The following is a 15,630-nucleotide window of genomic DNA, read 5'->3' as shown; positions in this document are numbered from 1 at the left end:
TTTTCCAACCATTTCAAACCCTAGCAGCATATCTCCGCTTCAGAACATGACAGGCTTCATCTCCATCCAACCCTCTCTTTGTATCTAAATCGCCCTGCTTCATGCTTCTGGTTCCGAAAGCACAAATCCATTTTGCTCCGAGCAGACATCCCAGCAGATCTATTCTCCAGCCATTCGTTTTGCCTTGGCGCGGCAACCACGGCAGCCAAAAAGACCTCTCACAGTCCCAGAGATAAACGTTCAGCCGTTGGTCTTCAGACGCTTTTAAAAGTAACATCCGGACTGATCGCGCCCTCATCACCCGAATCATTTAGACCCAATCATCTACCATCTACCAGGCCTCCCCAGCATGCAAGCAGCAGCAACACTACACCACTCCAACTCAGAGGAGCCTGGCTCCCATATCTCGCTTAGCCGTAGCAGACACCAACCCCCCTAAAGCCAATACACGACAGCCCCCGCAGGGGCCAGTGCTTCATCCCTAACTCTGCAGCAGCAGAACATCTTTCCTTCCCCCGAGTAGTCTCCCTCGCATGTTCCCCTTACCCCTTTCTCAGAAGCCAGCATCGCATTTAGAGACAGCCCCCACAGGGGCCCGTGCTTCATCCCAAACTCTGCCGCAGCAGAACGTCTTTCCTTCCCCCGAGTAGTCTCCCTCGCATGTTCCCCTTACCCCTTTCTCACAAGCCAGCATCGCATTGAGCGACAGCCCCGCAGGGGCCTGTGCTTCCAACTCAAGTTCTGCGGCAGCAACACCATGCATCACAAAGCCAGTATCGCCGCAGGGGCCAGTGCTTCCAACTCAAACTCTGCCAAAGCAAACACCATGCATCACAAAGCCAGTATTTCCGCAGCGACAGCCCAAATGGGGGCCCGTGCTTTCAACTAAAGCTCTGCTGCAGCAGACACCATGCATCACAAAGCCAGTATCGGTGCAGCGACCACCCCAAACAGGGGCCCATGCTTCCAACTGAAGCTCTGCCACAGCTGACGGCATGTATCACAAAGCGAGTATCGCCGCAGCGACCGCCCCAAAAAGGGGCCCGTGCTTCCAACTCAAGTTCTGCCACAGCAGATGCCACATATCTTGAAGCCTGTATCGCTGTAGCGACCACCCTAGCAGGGGCCATTGCTTCCAACTCAAGCTCTGCCGCAGCAGGCACCATGCAATATGAAGCCAGTATGGCCGCAGCAAACGCCCCAACAGGGGCCCGTGCTTTCAACTCATGCTCTGGCTCAGCTAACACCATGCATTATGATGCCAGTATCGGTGCAGCAACCGCACCCATGCTTCCAACTCAACAAAAAATTACCTTCCAAACCCCCCAGAAGACCCAGCAATAATAAATCAACACTTAATAGCATCAGCCAGCCTGCAAGAGCAGGATCTCGATCCACGATCACAGCAGAAACCCCCACTTGCATGAGCTCCACAAATCCAGCTGCCACAGCAACACCTGTACTGTCAGGGTCTACACGACCCACAGGCCCATTGGCGAACGCAAGCCACCATCTAGGAAGCCTCAAATGTAGTGTTATGGGGTGTTTGCGCTACCCGGCTGCTGTCCAGCGTTAACATGCACTTTGTGGGGTGAGTTCTGGGTTCGGCCTTTCCGAGCTCAGCGCAATCGTCCCTATTGGGGGGAGAGAGCGTACCGGGTTCCGAAGGAAGCGACGAGCTCGGAGCCTGCTCCCTGGACAGCACATCAAATAAGCATACCTTTACTATCCCTGCTTTTTTTATTATCTGCACAGATAAACTCGTGAACTATCATTTGAGAACAAATAAACTAAAATAAAGCATCAGAAAGTAGCAGCAAGAACCGGTGAAAAAACAATGCAATTTCAATCTTACAAACATTGCCTATGTTATTTGAATAGGTCAGATGTAGGCTAAGAACAGAAGTCCAACAAATTACTGGTGTGATTAATAAACCCAAATTCTGCCTACAATAAAACCATTTAAAAAAAACAGCTCAGGCTATAGCAAGAACCTCCCACAGCAAGATCTGCATTCACTTCCTGTTTCTAATCCCAAGAAGATAGCAAATTGTTTGCCATCATCTGCGTATTGCAAATATATGTCTTTATTTTTCAAAAACACAAAGAAAAGCTATTATTTTGGAGACCTTTAGTGGGGCGTTCACCTCTAGACTTGAAACACATGTGATTTCTAAACGTGAACCATATGTTGGTGTCCAGACTGGCTGTATTTATCTAAAATGAGAAACAGGGGTAGCATGGAACCTGTTGGCATTGTGGTGCCTTCGGGCAGGTCCATAGTTATGTTTTTTGTTTTAAAAGCATCTTTTATTGTAAAAGCATTTCCCTTTGATATGTAGAGCGAAGGGAAAGAGGCCCTTTAAGGAGTAGAGTTAAGAAATATATGGTTGGTGCAACAAACATTTTGCATGACAAAAACATATCTATATATATTTTTATTGAACTTTCTTTGCCTTGCTTAATTGCTTACTGAAACATGGAAAGGTCAATGTTTCAATGACACTGGGATTAATTTGTTATTTGTTCTTCTCTGATTCTTTAGCTAATTTCCACCTGTGCCATCTTGCTCATCAATGCATGTTTACACTACCGGCCCTGAAATCAAACAAATACCCTGGGCAACATCCTGCCCACCTTGTTCTTTTTATTGAATTACATTTGCCTCGTATAAACACTACATTCTCAAAATGTTTTTGGTACACTGTAATGCAGAGTTCACACACATCCCACAGTTGAGCGCATCTTTGAGGCATGAGGTGGACCGTCTACCCGGTTAACCACAGACTACACGCTGTTGTTACTCCCAAGAGAGCCTGTCAATCAGTGTTTCTGAGAACTGTGACAGATCGGAGAAAGCCACACAGCATTGTGACATCATTTGCCAGGTTGGCCCAATCACCATGTACATGCTAGAAGGAAAATTCATTACGTGAACCTACTGTATGTGGTTGATTACTCAGTAATAAAAAATGAAAATCCATCACAAAATCAACGCACATGCAAAGCACTCTTCTGCACCACAGGTTGACTTAGTTGACTGTTGTGAAAAAATCACTTTATGCAGGAAAATGGGTTTCCACCTTTTCATGTCTTTAATACAATCAGGCCTATAAAATGTAGCGAGCTTACAGAGGGAACTTATTGCCTAATCACTAGGTTTGCTTGTTTGGAATTTATGTAATTTTAGTAAACAACAAGTAACATACAGTTATTAATTTAAATATTAGTTGTTAATTTTACTATTTTACTATTGTATTATTCTACAACACTATTACTCTTGTGCAACTAAGAGTATGAGAAAGCAAAATAACTTTGTAGGGACATAGTATGAGAGAGGAAATGTGTGTGGGTGATCGTGAATTCCCAGTGCATGATGGGTAGTACCATGAGACAGCATATGCATAATTGTACATGATTGTAGCCTCAGTGGGGCAAATGAAAGGATGGTATGACATAATGGCCTGGATAATTTCTCCCATCCATCATGGCTTGTCTCTTTCATGCAGTAATGGTAGAACAGTGTACAGTGCAGTTGGAAACAATATCACTTAAACAACAACATATGCTTTAAAGTCTCTGGAGATAAACATTTATGCATTTGCAGTACGCTTTTATCTGAAGCCACTTCATTTTGAATTCAAGGTATACTTTTTTTAACAATATTATTCGTTTTTGTGTTCCACAGCTTTAAACCTACCAGTGTTCTACCAGTTAAATTGCAGAAACTTAATAATTATATTGCTTATTGTCGCTGTCCTTCTGAAACCTTCATATGTTAGAATTTGCTCCAGTGTATGGAAAAAAACACTTTTTCTGTGATTTCACACTGTTGTGTCTAAGTTGATAGCAAATTTGAATACTTTTTATTGGTTTGATATAGGCAAAATTCAGTGACAAACATAAAGGGTGACCATTAATAATGATTTATGGTAAAAAAAAAATATCATATGGAGATACGAGGATTCAGAAGGATGGCAGCATTATGTTTACACTCTTCATGTCCACCCAACACACATTAAACCCCCTTTAAAGTCTGAATAGAGTGACATTGAAATATGTGTTCTGAGTTTGTCACACAACAGAAAAGTGTGTTATTAACCAGCCAGCCAAATTTAACATTTCATCTTTCCTTTGATTTCTTGAGACTTAAAAAAACTCAGGTCTGAAGATTTTTTCCGTAAATGTGTAACTAGAAATATATATCACAGAAACATTCACGCCGTTATATGAAACGGTTCTACCTTTGGCACTGATTCTAACCACATTACATCTTCATCAGCTCATGCAAACGTCTACCTGCTTTATCTCAATAGTGCTTGACTGCTCCACCCACCCCAGCTCATAGTCTCTGGGTCTGTATGATGGCCAGAAAACACATGTGGGAGTCTGATGCAAACATTAATTAAACCACATGAAACGATTCTCTTCACTTCTCATGTTTATGGCCCACAAGGGTTTGGATAAGTTTCTTCAGTAAACAACATTAATTCTTCTAACAGAACAAGGTAACTGGAGAAAAAAGTCAAAATGCTGCCAAAATAAATGTACAGCAGTATATAAATACCTCAATCGTGTAATAAAGCACTGAGCCAATGGTAACATACTCCAGTGTTCGATTAATTATTTAGTAATAATTTAAAGAATCATATGTTATCACAAAAATAAAAAACTCCACTACATTAGAGACTTAAACTGATATTGAGAATATTCACATTCATCCATTTAACACAGAGGTCACTACAGCTGCCAGCGACATTAGTCTATGAACTTTAGTCTATGAACTTTAAGAATTAAAATGATGTGCAAACTCAGATGTGCATATAGTTATTTCACATCAGCTTTAAAGTGACAGTTCACCCAAAAATGAAAATTCTGTCATCATTTACTCACCATTGAGTTGTTCCAAACCTGTATTAATTTCTTTGTTCTAATGAACACACAGATAGATATTTTGAAGAATGCTTGTAACCAAACAGTTCTTGGCCACCATTGACAATGGTAGTCAAAAGTTCCCCAGAACGGTTTACTTTCCTAAATTCTTTAAAATATCTTCATTTGTCTTCAACAGAACAAAGAGTTTTACATAGTAACACATTGTAAGTGGCGGCCAAGCACTATTTGGTTACAACTGTTCCTAAATTAGCCCAATAGTATCATATAATTGTTATGGACAAAACTTCACCATGGAATTATAAGCACACATTCTTATTCTGTGGCAATTTATTTCCATTATGTGATGTTTCTTCTTTATGTTTTGTATGTTTTGAAACTTTTTTAATAAACAAAATATCTACAAAGTAAAATTTCAAATCTATTTATTAGAAGGGGGTGTCCACATCGACAGATGTGGAAGAGTGTGTTGATCTATGTTAAGATGTCAAATGTTTAGTGTAATAATATTTTGATTTGTCATTATTACTGTTAATCAAACTAGCATTTTTACATGTCACCATATGACGAAGACTATTTCTGTGGTCCATTTTTTGCTTTATTGATTTGGTTTCCAATGCCCTATAAACATCTGTACCATAATCGCTTTTACATTTCGTGTGACCTAGTGATTGTGTGTGAGGCCCTAAACCCTGCACAATAAAAAGTGCAGTTAAAAAATAGACTTTAAAACTGTTTTCATTCTTCATGCCAGCAAACATTCGCTAATAGAGCAAATAGCTGCATTTTACTGGAACTCTGCCAGTTTGGCTACAGTAGCCACGGCGATTAAATACCTAGTGATGTCATTCATGGGGAGCCTCCCTGTTGGCTGGTGTTAAATCACAGATCACAGTTCTGTGATGCTGTGGCTTGGCATTGGGCCTCCGTGGGCTTTGCGTTTGGGGGAGTCAAACATTCGGCCTGCACACAAACACTCTCACATACTACCAAGCATTTATAGAATGCCCGCCAGAGGTTGAGAAGCTGCAGAGTGGCTATGAATATACATGCATGAATGTATATCTGACACACATACAGTATGCATCCATCCATGCTTGACCCTAAGCCACCGGTAAGAGGGCATTACATAATACAAATGATCCATTAAAGAGTAGGTAGCATGAGATCATGAAAATGACATTTCATGCAGTCTGTTATGTTGCCTTGTTTGAAAGTAAGCTGTCTGCCAAGTTGTAAGTCCGAAGGTGAATGAATAAAGTTATTTGCTTGTAAAAATGGGAGTCGACTCTGAATCACACAAACGAGACGTGGACTAGTACACCCGCGTATCTACGTCACTATACATAGTCCCCGCATACGTTTTGCTGACACTGACGCGACAACTAATGTCTCCTCCCCCAAACACTGTCACACGTTTGTGATGCGTGTGTATCATGTCTAGAGCCTGTGTTCTACGGTGTGAAACTAAGTCCATCTTATTTCAACTACCAAAGAAAGAACGTCTGAGGGAAAAATGGTTACAATTCTTTTTTCAAACTATACAAAAGGAGTATAACCCCAGGGTTTAACTGTGCACGCATCATTTCACCGAAGATTGGTTTAATAATCTTGCCACGTTCACTGCAGGGTATGTGAAACGACTATCCCTGAAAGAGGGGGCAATACCAACTCTATTTGGACCTGTTAGCTCCACCGAATCACAACCTGTAAGTGTGACTATTCATTTTCGTCTTAACTTCAAGAAATATATTCGTACCTAACATATTTGTTTAGCTAGTGCATATAACGCTAACATTAGCATGTAGCAATATTTTTGGGGTGTTACAGTTTGTTTATCTGGCTATTGACATTTTGACACATTTGCCGCACGTGCACCTATATACAGTAGATATATTTGGGCGATATTACAATAATTTTTCATAACGTCGACTTTCTGAAATGCTCTGTGTACCATGACAACGCACAGTTAAGGCGAAATAATAGTATTACTAATGTATTAACAGTATTTTAAGAAAAAAATAAAAATATTTCATTGATGAGCAAAAGCACAACATGCATGTTGTCACACTGGGAGTTTTTATGACAAGAGTTGTCACTTGTCACTGACAAACATCCTGCTCCAGTCGTGGTGGAGTTTGTTGTGGATTAGCATCTTCTGATGTTCCCTCGTCAGACTCGGGCTCAAATTGGTACGGTAAAATCGCCGCCATCTCTAGCTACACAGATAATATACATGACATCCAACCACATGTAAACCGTAATCCTGTAATGATGGTAGGCGTTCCATTTGCGACAAATTAAATACTTGTTTGATCAATTACAACAGACTACACCATCTGACCAATCACATGACACAAGGTTAGCGGGTAGGCGGGGCCTAGACGGATGAATCGCGGAACGAATCATTTGAGTCAGTCAGTCAAGAAGTATGGTACGAATAACTGCATATAATTACGACATTATAGTGTTTAAACACATTGTATGTACATAAACTTGTTGTTGGACAATCCATAAACCAAAGTAGGGCCTAAAAAACCATATGCTAGGTACTCTTTAACACAAATAGACTAAAGCAATATACAGTACATCAGTTCATTAGTTCATTTACTCATCATCAGTCAAAAGCTTTGCCTGGCCTCAATTCTGCCCTAATCGCCATAGAATGAATAACTGGGGAAAATAATGAATTGCACGAATATTTACAGTTTATATCCTTTCTGTATTTACACTTCATCAATAAGTCGCACGGGCTACACCATCTGCGGCTGTTTTTGTGTGTCTGTGGGTTCTTTGCTAATATTGACTCTGTAAGTTTGCTGTGCGCTCTGCTAATGGACTCTGTACATAGAGATCTAAGTCGAATAGGCTAAGGGGAAATGCATGGATTGGCTATCATCCAGATGAGAAAAAAAGCACTTAAATCTGTGCAAGTTTGCAAAGTATTTTAAACATTTGAGCAGATTGTATGGAGCCTTTAAAAAACACAAACTGTTGCTCTTACCCACTGTACCGTAAATAAGAGACACACGGTATAATCATGAAATACCACCCAATTTACTCCTTATTTCAAAGAATATTTAATGGATGGCTTTGAATGAGAAATCGGTCAATGGTCAATTTTTTTTAAATATGATTGTATCATAGCTTTTAAATATTATTCAGATCTTATGCATTGAAACCTGGAACGTCTTCATGACTCACTTCAACAGATTTGACATCAATGACAACAACAAACACTGCTAGTCTTCATGTGTGAGGTTTCATATGTGCTAAAAATTGTTCTACTTCAATGTCCAGTACACTTGTCTACTGTTATTTCATGTTTTATTAGTTTTTGGTATGCGTCTATGAATATCATCAGTTTATGCAGCCTGTATATGTCATCCTGCATGTCATGCATTTATGTCATCAGCACGGACGCTCTTATAGGTCGCCGGCTTTAACAAAATCAAACCTCAGGAGTGAGCAAGTCATCCAACAGCAATGTAAAAAAGATAATAGATTTTTTTTTACTTTTCAAAATACATGTACAAATTTTACTGATGTACACCTTAAAAGTAAATATGAACTTGTTTTTTGGCATCTATATTATCTATATTATTTCGACCGGTTTCTCCAGTTTTCATTGTGTGTAAATAAATGCCAATATAATCAATATTTTTATTTGAAATTTGGGAGAGATACTATAAGTAGTTCACATAATGAAACAATAATAATAATTTTAACTAAACGCATTCATATAACTATTGAAAATGAAGTCTTTTATATAGTCTCTTAATTTTTTGGCTCAAACCATGTTTAACGTCGCATGGGTGAGTATAAAAATCACACTTTGTTTTTTGGATGAACTTACCCTTCAAACCCCTATTTAAGATTATACATAAAGCTTAAAATGATGTAGTGGTATTGCATCTATTTTGTTCCCCACTGTTAATGTGTCATTGGAGAACAAAGAGGTCTTGACAAATGATGGACAGTCTAAACAAACAACATCCTCCCTGTCTCATGGGTATTCTGCCATAAACGGACACTGTTAACTAATCTCTTTTTGACACGGACATTATATAAAAGTATGCCAAATCTAGATACACTAGACCAGAGTTGCATGTTGTAACAAAGCAGAGAGCGGTAACATCCATACGACATTGTGGGATTGAGTCCTTTAGGATTATTGCATATCCACAAAAACCATCCAGGGGGTGAGAATGGCTGCTCTCACAGATACCTTTTGGAACATTACATGCACTTTTCTCCACCACACTCATCATTGGGCCATCACATGACTAAACCCACACTTTAAAGCACAATTCTCTCCAGTTCCCACCCTTTCTCTCGTTCATCCTGACATGAACACACAAACAAGCATTTACTCATGTCAGAATGTTTTCCCATAAAGAGAAAAGTACAAACAGAGGATTCAAGTCCATGGCACATCTCACCAGCCGCATGCCAACGGGCTTGCAAAGAAACCGCAAGATTTTGAGCAGAATGGAAGATGAAGTGTTTGCTTGTTAAAGGAATCTGAGCTGGGGGAATTTGTAGCGATTTCACACACGTGTGTACAGAATGTCATGAACATGTCGATGTGCGTGTGTGTTCAGAGAGGTTTCAAAGTTTTGATAGTTTGATCGGAGATGGTTTGAAAAGTGGAAAGTTACATATGCAATGGCAACTTTTTTTTTAAAGGGGACTCACGTGCAGTTCAGTATTCCAGTCTTACACACAAAAAGTCCTGAATTAGAATGCCACATGGATGATTACAGTGGATTCACAATTTCAGGATAAAGCAAATGATCTGAAGATGATACATGCCCACTTAGTTTGAATGGGTATGACCTTTGCAGTGACAGTTTAATGGGATGGCTGCGGCTTATTTGCCAATGATCTTCCCAATGGCAATTTTGGGGCTACCACAATATAGCCCTTGAGTGATGCTCATGCTTTACCAAAAGTTGCTTAAAATCTCTTTACTGCATGTCACTTTGGATAAAAGCATATGAGAAATGAATAAATGCAAACAGTTCCCTAAAGTTCATACCAATGCGATTTTTGTACTACCAAATTTAGCACAACCATACAAACAGTGTCCAATTCATACAGTCCTATTCCATGCCAAGATGGAAAACAGAACGTGACATTTCACAATTCAGAAACCAGCGCACAGCCGTGAGACGCCAGGAAGAGGTGTGGAGCCACCGAGAAGGATGGAGGCAGAGGATGCTGGACGTATCCCACAGCCTGCAACTTGAAATAAAATATCTACCTTTAATTTCACATATAGACATCAACAGGCGTTCCGACACACACTTTTCATATTCTATATTTAACTTTGTCGATGAGTGGATTGTTCCTGTTCTGTGAGACAGGAAACTAGATGAGAGTACAGACTCTGATGGTATCAATGCTATGTCTCAGATCCACTTCCACTGGGTCACAGAAACACTTGAATTGTTAAAAAGCCATTGTTAAACAAGAAAGATGTTCATCATTTTGATCGTTACCACAGGAAGCTCACCTAGAATAATGCAGTTATTTTTCAGTAGGCTACATTTAGGCAAATAGTTTTTGAAAGTTTATCACTTTGTGATTCCTGGAAATCGAGTGCATTGGTGACACTGTCTTGCCCTTAAGTTTCTTTATGAAATCAATAAAATAGCATACCCTGTATTCAAAGTTAATGTTTACACCAATGCATCTGGCACAGTTTACACCGCACACCCCAATATATAGTTCTTTACCTTGTCCAAGCATTTCACTGACATAAAACATTCCCTGTGTGTAGACAAAAAAAGTATTTTAAATTGCTGTTTCATGCATATCTCAAATCCATGCAGCTCTATGTGATAGACCCAAATATATGGTCACATGCAAAATATTGAGTACAATTCTTACCCGATTCTCCTTACTCTCTCCAAGAAGTGTTAAATGCAATACCAAAGCCAGCCACAAGAGGGCATATTGAAAACATTGTCAACCTCACTGATTAACTTTGATTTCTGTTTTCAATCTTCTATCCCCTGAAGAGTTTAAAAAGAACAACAATAGCACAGGGAGGCATCCGAAAATGTGCTTTCTTTGTAGCAGATGCAAAGGCACTGTTGTTTGAGTTTTATGTATAAAGTCTAAAACCCCGAATTGTTTTGACTGAGAAACTGTTTCCCAGTGAGTCCGATATAGAAAAAGAAAGAAAATAAGTCAGAATTGATTTTGAGATCTTCACTTCAGTGATTTAGTGTGCTTTTTTTATCAAAGCTGTTTATAAAGTAATTTTGGGGAGATTATGAATGCTGCCATACATGGTAATCTACATCAATCTGTTATAGGCTATGTGTGATACTGTCAGTGTGTGGATACGTGCATGCATCATACCTACACACCAATGGTACGTACCAACTAAATGGGAACCTCAAAAACTCCATACCAAAGGTTTTATTTTACAGTATGTAAACCACAAAGACATTTTTTGTGACCAAAATACACACAATCCCAAACATATACATTAGTACCCATTGTCTGTGGAATATGCATGCATAATGGTTGTTATGAAATCCAAGCTTAAGCCTGAAAACTATTACCAAAACATTCTGTCATCACTCAAATTCACATTTTCCAATTCTACATCTTCTGACACCACAAAATAGCCTTGTGAGAGAAACAGACCAACATGAACTTAATATTTAAAGCTTTTAAACCTCATCTGTTTTTTCTGTATAAACTTGACATGTCATGAATGACATACAATAACCCGTTGTAAATGCATGCTGTACCTCCTTTAAAAAAGTTTGTCAGGTTACACTTGAATAAAAGACTTAATAAATTTAGATGTGTGTAGATGTGTACACATTTATTGTGTGTGTGTGTCCCTGAGAGCAATGAAAATACAGTGGATGGACGAACTGAGAGAAACTGAGAAAGAGACATGAAAAAGAATGAGAGAGAAAGACTTCTTAATGCCAAGAGGGTGTTTAGCAACATTATCAAACTGTCCAACTCACTGTAGAAGTCAACTGTGACATGATCTTAGAGTCCCAGAGCCAGAGAATGTAAATTCACTGCCAATGAAAGAGTGTGTGAAATGGGTTGGACATTTTATTGCAAATTTAGATAGAATACAGTAACAAAACTGGAAAAGAATATCAGTAAATAGCTTTTTAATACATCACCTAAAGAGTTACAAAGTGACAGCTGGGCATACAATTTGACATACTATATATATGTAATCCAAAACTAAAATTTATTTTAAATTTTAGATATAAAATGTTAAGATATAAACATTAAGAAATATGTGCCTTTGTATATAACATATAATTTAATATTGAAAAGTTTATTTTCAGGCTGTTTCTAGACCCCTGGGTTTGTATTCTCGTCTGTAATAACAAACTTCTACATACACTTAATACAGCAGGCCATATTTTTATATACCGTTTACTTGTGGATTAACTGAATTTATATAGCAAACAATATAGTCGTTATATTTTACTCATTAGAGAGCAGATGAGAAGTTCTGCTGCATTCCCTTTTTTTCCACTTTATTGTTAAATAAATATATCTCACTGCAACCTAAACTGCCCAGACAGGAAATTTGCAAAGAGGAAACAGACAAGGTTGACCTATTCATGAATACAATGACCTTGATTTACAGGCCAAAAGCGTGCACAAGCCTGGCGTTACAGCACACAACTGGAAAATGAATCAAGTATAAAAATATAATATACATGCTGATTCCTGACACATGTAGAGAGTTTTCCTGTAACTTTTATAAGTTGCTTTCAGGCAATAATTGGATCAAGGCTGCATTTACATGACCACTGGGATTTTCCCCTTTAATAAATAAACAGTCAAACTGAAACTTGAATGTGTGTCTAAGCTAAGCAAACAATGTGATGTAGAATCATCAAAAAGTGAATTAATCCTTCTACTTGCAAAACACTTTTGATATTTAGTCGGTTATTGACTTCAAACCATCTGGATAATTCAACAATATCCAATGTGGCCACTTCTCCCCACTCACTAAAAACAATGTGCAGAGTGTGCAAAAATACTCTTTCCCCAATTCAATACACAATGAATTACGATGAACACAATTGCAATGAAGTAATGGTCTTATTTCAGCACCGAGGCTAAAAGTGAATTTGACTAAACATGCTAGGAGGCAAAATTAATTTGATATGATCACTTTTTAAACACTGCTAGGAATATAAACATTGCTGTTAAAGCTGTAAATTCACAAAGATGAACAACAACTACCCTAAAAAGAGCAGTGTTTGCCTACGGTCAAACTTCTGAATCTGTGAATCATTAAAATAACTTCCAGATTTTCCAGGAATTGTTATTCAGCTTCCAGGAGCCATTTATTCAAGGTCTGAAACTGAAGGACAGCTGTGAAATGTAGCTTAAATGGAACGCACCTTCATCATGTTTATAGTGATGCCCCGATAACATCATGTCGTTCTGTCTTTTGTCAGCAGGGACTGAGCATCCCTTTTCAATAAGATGGTGTTGGATACAGACCAATATTGCAAGCAAACCAATTACATCTGCAGTTTGGTAGAAAGCAACGAAGAAACATTTTTGTCTTGAAAAAATATCAGCTCAATCTAATGTGTTTTTCACACAATTAAAGTAGAGTTATATAATGGCTGTCAGCATGTTATTGATCAAATGAACTGGAAACATGACGTATCTGTACCTAAATAAGTCTCAGCTGATTGAACAAAGCGCTCTAAAATATGAATCAGAATTTAAAATGAGATTAAAGTGCTTAATGCTGTGTGATCTGCTGAGTAAATCTCATCAGGCTTTTAGTTTATAGATTTTACAGAAGCCTCATTCTCTCACACATTTCTAGAGAGCTATGTACCGGAATGAGATGTGTGCTTGAATGAGATTAGAAATAGCTTGCATCGGTTCGCGTCACATCTTGAATGAATAAGCAAAAATCTCTTGTGTTAAAAATGTATATTTCAACTATTATTGGTTAGAAAGGCTAGTTAAGGTTCACATCAAATAGTTTACATGTAACCACAAGGAAAACATAAACAATTAACCTTAAATAATAAAGATTAGGATATACAGTCACATAAATTCAAGATTTGGGAAAATAATGTTTTTAATTTTGAACGGTTTGTTTAAAGTTTCAGAAGCTTTTTTATAACAATTGTCAAACAAGAGCCTTCTGGATTTGTACTTCATTGTATTCTATTGTCACTGAAGATGACAAATGATGTTTTCGACAAGTGATTCCCTGTTCTCCACCTATTCCTCAACCACATTTCCCTTTAAAAAACCCAATTCAGATTCCACAAACAGATCCTGATATTTTTCCAGATGGACGAAAGGTTGACATCTTACATAAATCATAGTAATTAACCAGGAATTTTCCATGGACATGTGCTATAGATGAGGAAGAAAAAGAGGAAGAACGAGAGAAATGGAAACAATCCCTTGATGCTCAGTGGATTGGGAGGTAGGCCCATACAACCCTCAAAATAAAAATGATTGATTGATTTTTGATGACTTTGGAAGGGTTGTTGCACAATCATAAACTCTCTGACAGAGTTGTTAAAAACAAGAATAAAACACCACTGAAATCCAAACAACACGAAAAGGGATGCAATGCCTAATCCAATGTCACAAAAGAATTTCCAAATGTTTTCATAACAGAAACATGGCTTATCCAGGGTGTTCCTATACCAACGCCCTCCGTAGCCCTTTTGCAAGATCCAGGTACACTGTAGCCCTTACAAAGGGCCTCTAAAGACCACTTACCCTCTCAACTTCAAAGGTTCAGTGGATAGCCGGGCCTCTGGCAGGGTTCAGACAGACGTTTAATGTGGATGTACCCCTGCCATGACTCTCCAACCCCCTTTCGCTCTTACATAAATCACCTGGCAGGTTCTCATCCATCACCTCCACATGTTTGCTCACAGCTGTCTGGAAACTGATGTAATTTTAAATTAAAATGTAATTTTAAAATAGTACATTGTTGATGCTATTGATGCTCAGAGTAATGCGAGTGGAACCTGTTTAATGCATACATGTCTACATTAATCCGGATATGCAATTAAAAAAAGTTTAAAGAAGCTGCATCCACATCGAAACGTTTGAAAATAAATCCATATCGTGCATAAGTAAAAGGACGCTTCAACATGTGTCAGGCATTTATTTACTTTCCACCTCTTTGAAACGTTTTCGCAATGTAGAGCAGTGGTTCTCAAACTTTTTCGTTGTAAGGCCCCCTTTGTGTAGACTAGAGAGCCTTGATTTGAGCCCCCCCTAATAAAGACTTTAATCTTAAAGTTCGAATTTTAATTCAACCGAAAACATATTAAGTTATACAATGCTGGACCATCAATTCTTTTGTTTGGTGGTCTTATTTTCCTGATGTTTAATTGCATAAAATCTATGAGTAATTTCTATATATTTCTACAATCTGTGGCCCCCCCGGATCCATCTTGGGGAGTTCCAGTTTGAGGACCACTGATGTAGAGCAAAGACACAGAGTTCTTAAAAGGGCTGAGGATAAACAAGACTTTATGTAAAAGCGAGTGAAAACGTCATCACGTTCCACAACTGGAAGGTAAAAAATGATGTCTCAAATGAAGAAATGTTATAGTTTATCAAACTTAAGAGAAGACAAAACACATGTGTCAAGTTTTTATTTGAAACCCTCCTTTTTCATGTAAAAAACATAGTTGTATGGACACAAATTAAGATACTGGCCTTCTTTAAAAT

Source organism: Triplophysa dalaica, chromosome 13 (assembly GCF_015846415.1).
Source record: "Triplophysa dalaica isolate WHDGS20190420 chromosome 13, ASM1584641v1, whole genome shotgun sequence".
Taxonomy (NCBI): domain Eukaryota; kingdom Metazoa; phylum Chordata; class Actinopteri; order Cypriniformes; family Nemacheilidae; genus Triplophysa; species Triplophysa dalaica.
Note: the sequence above shows the minus strand (reverse complement) of the source record.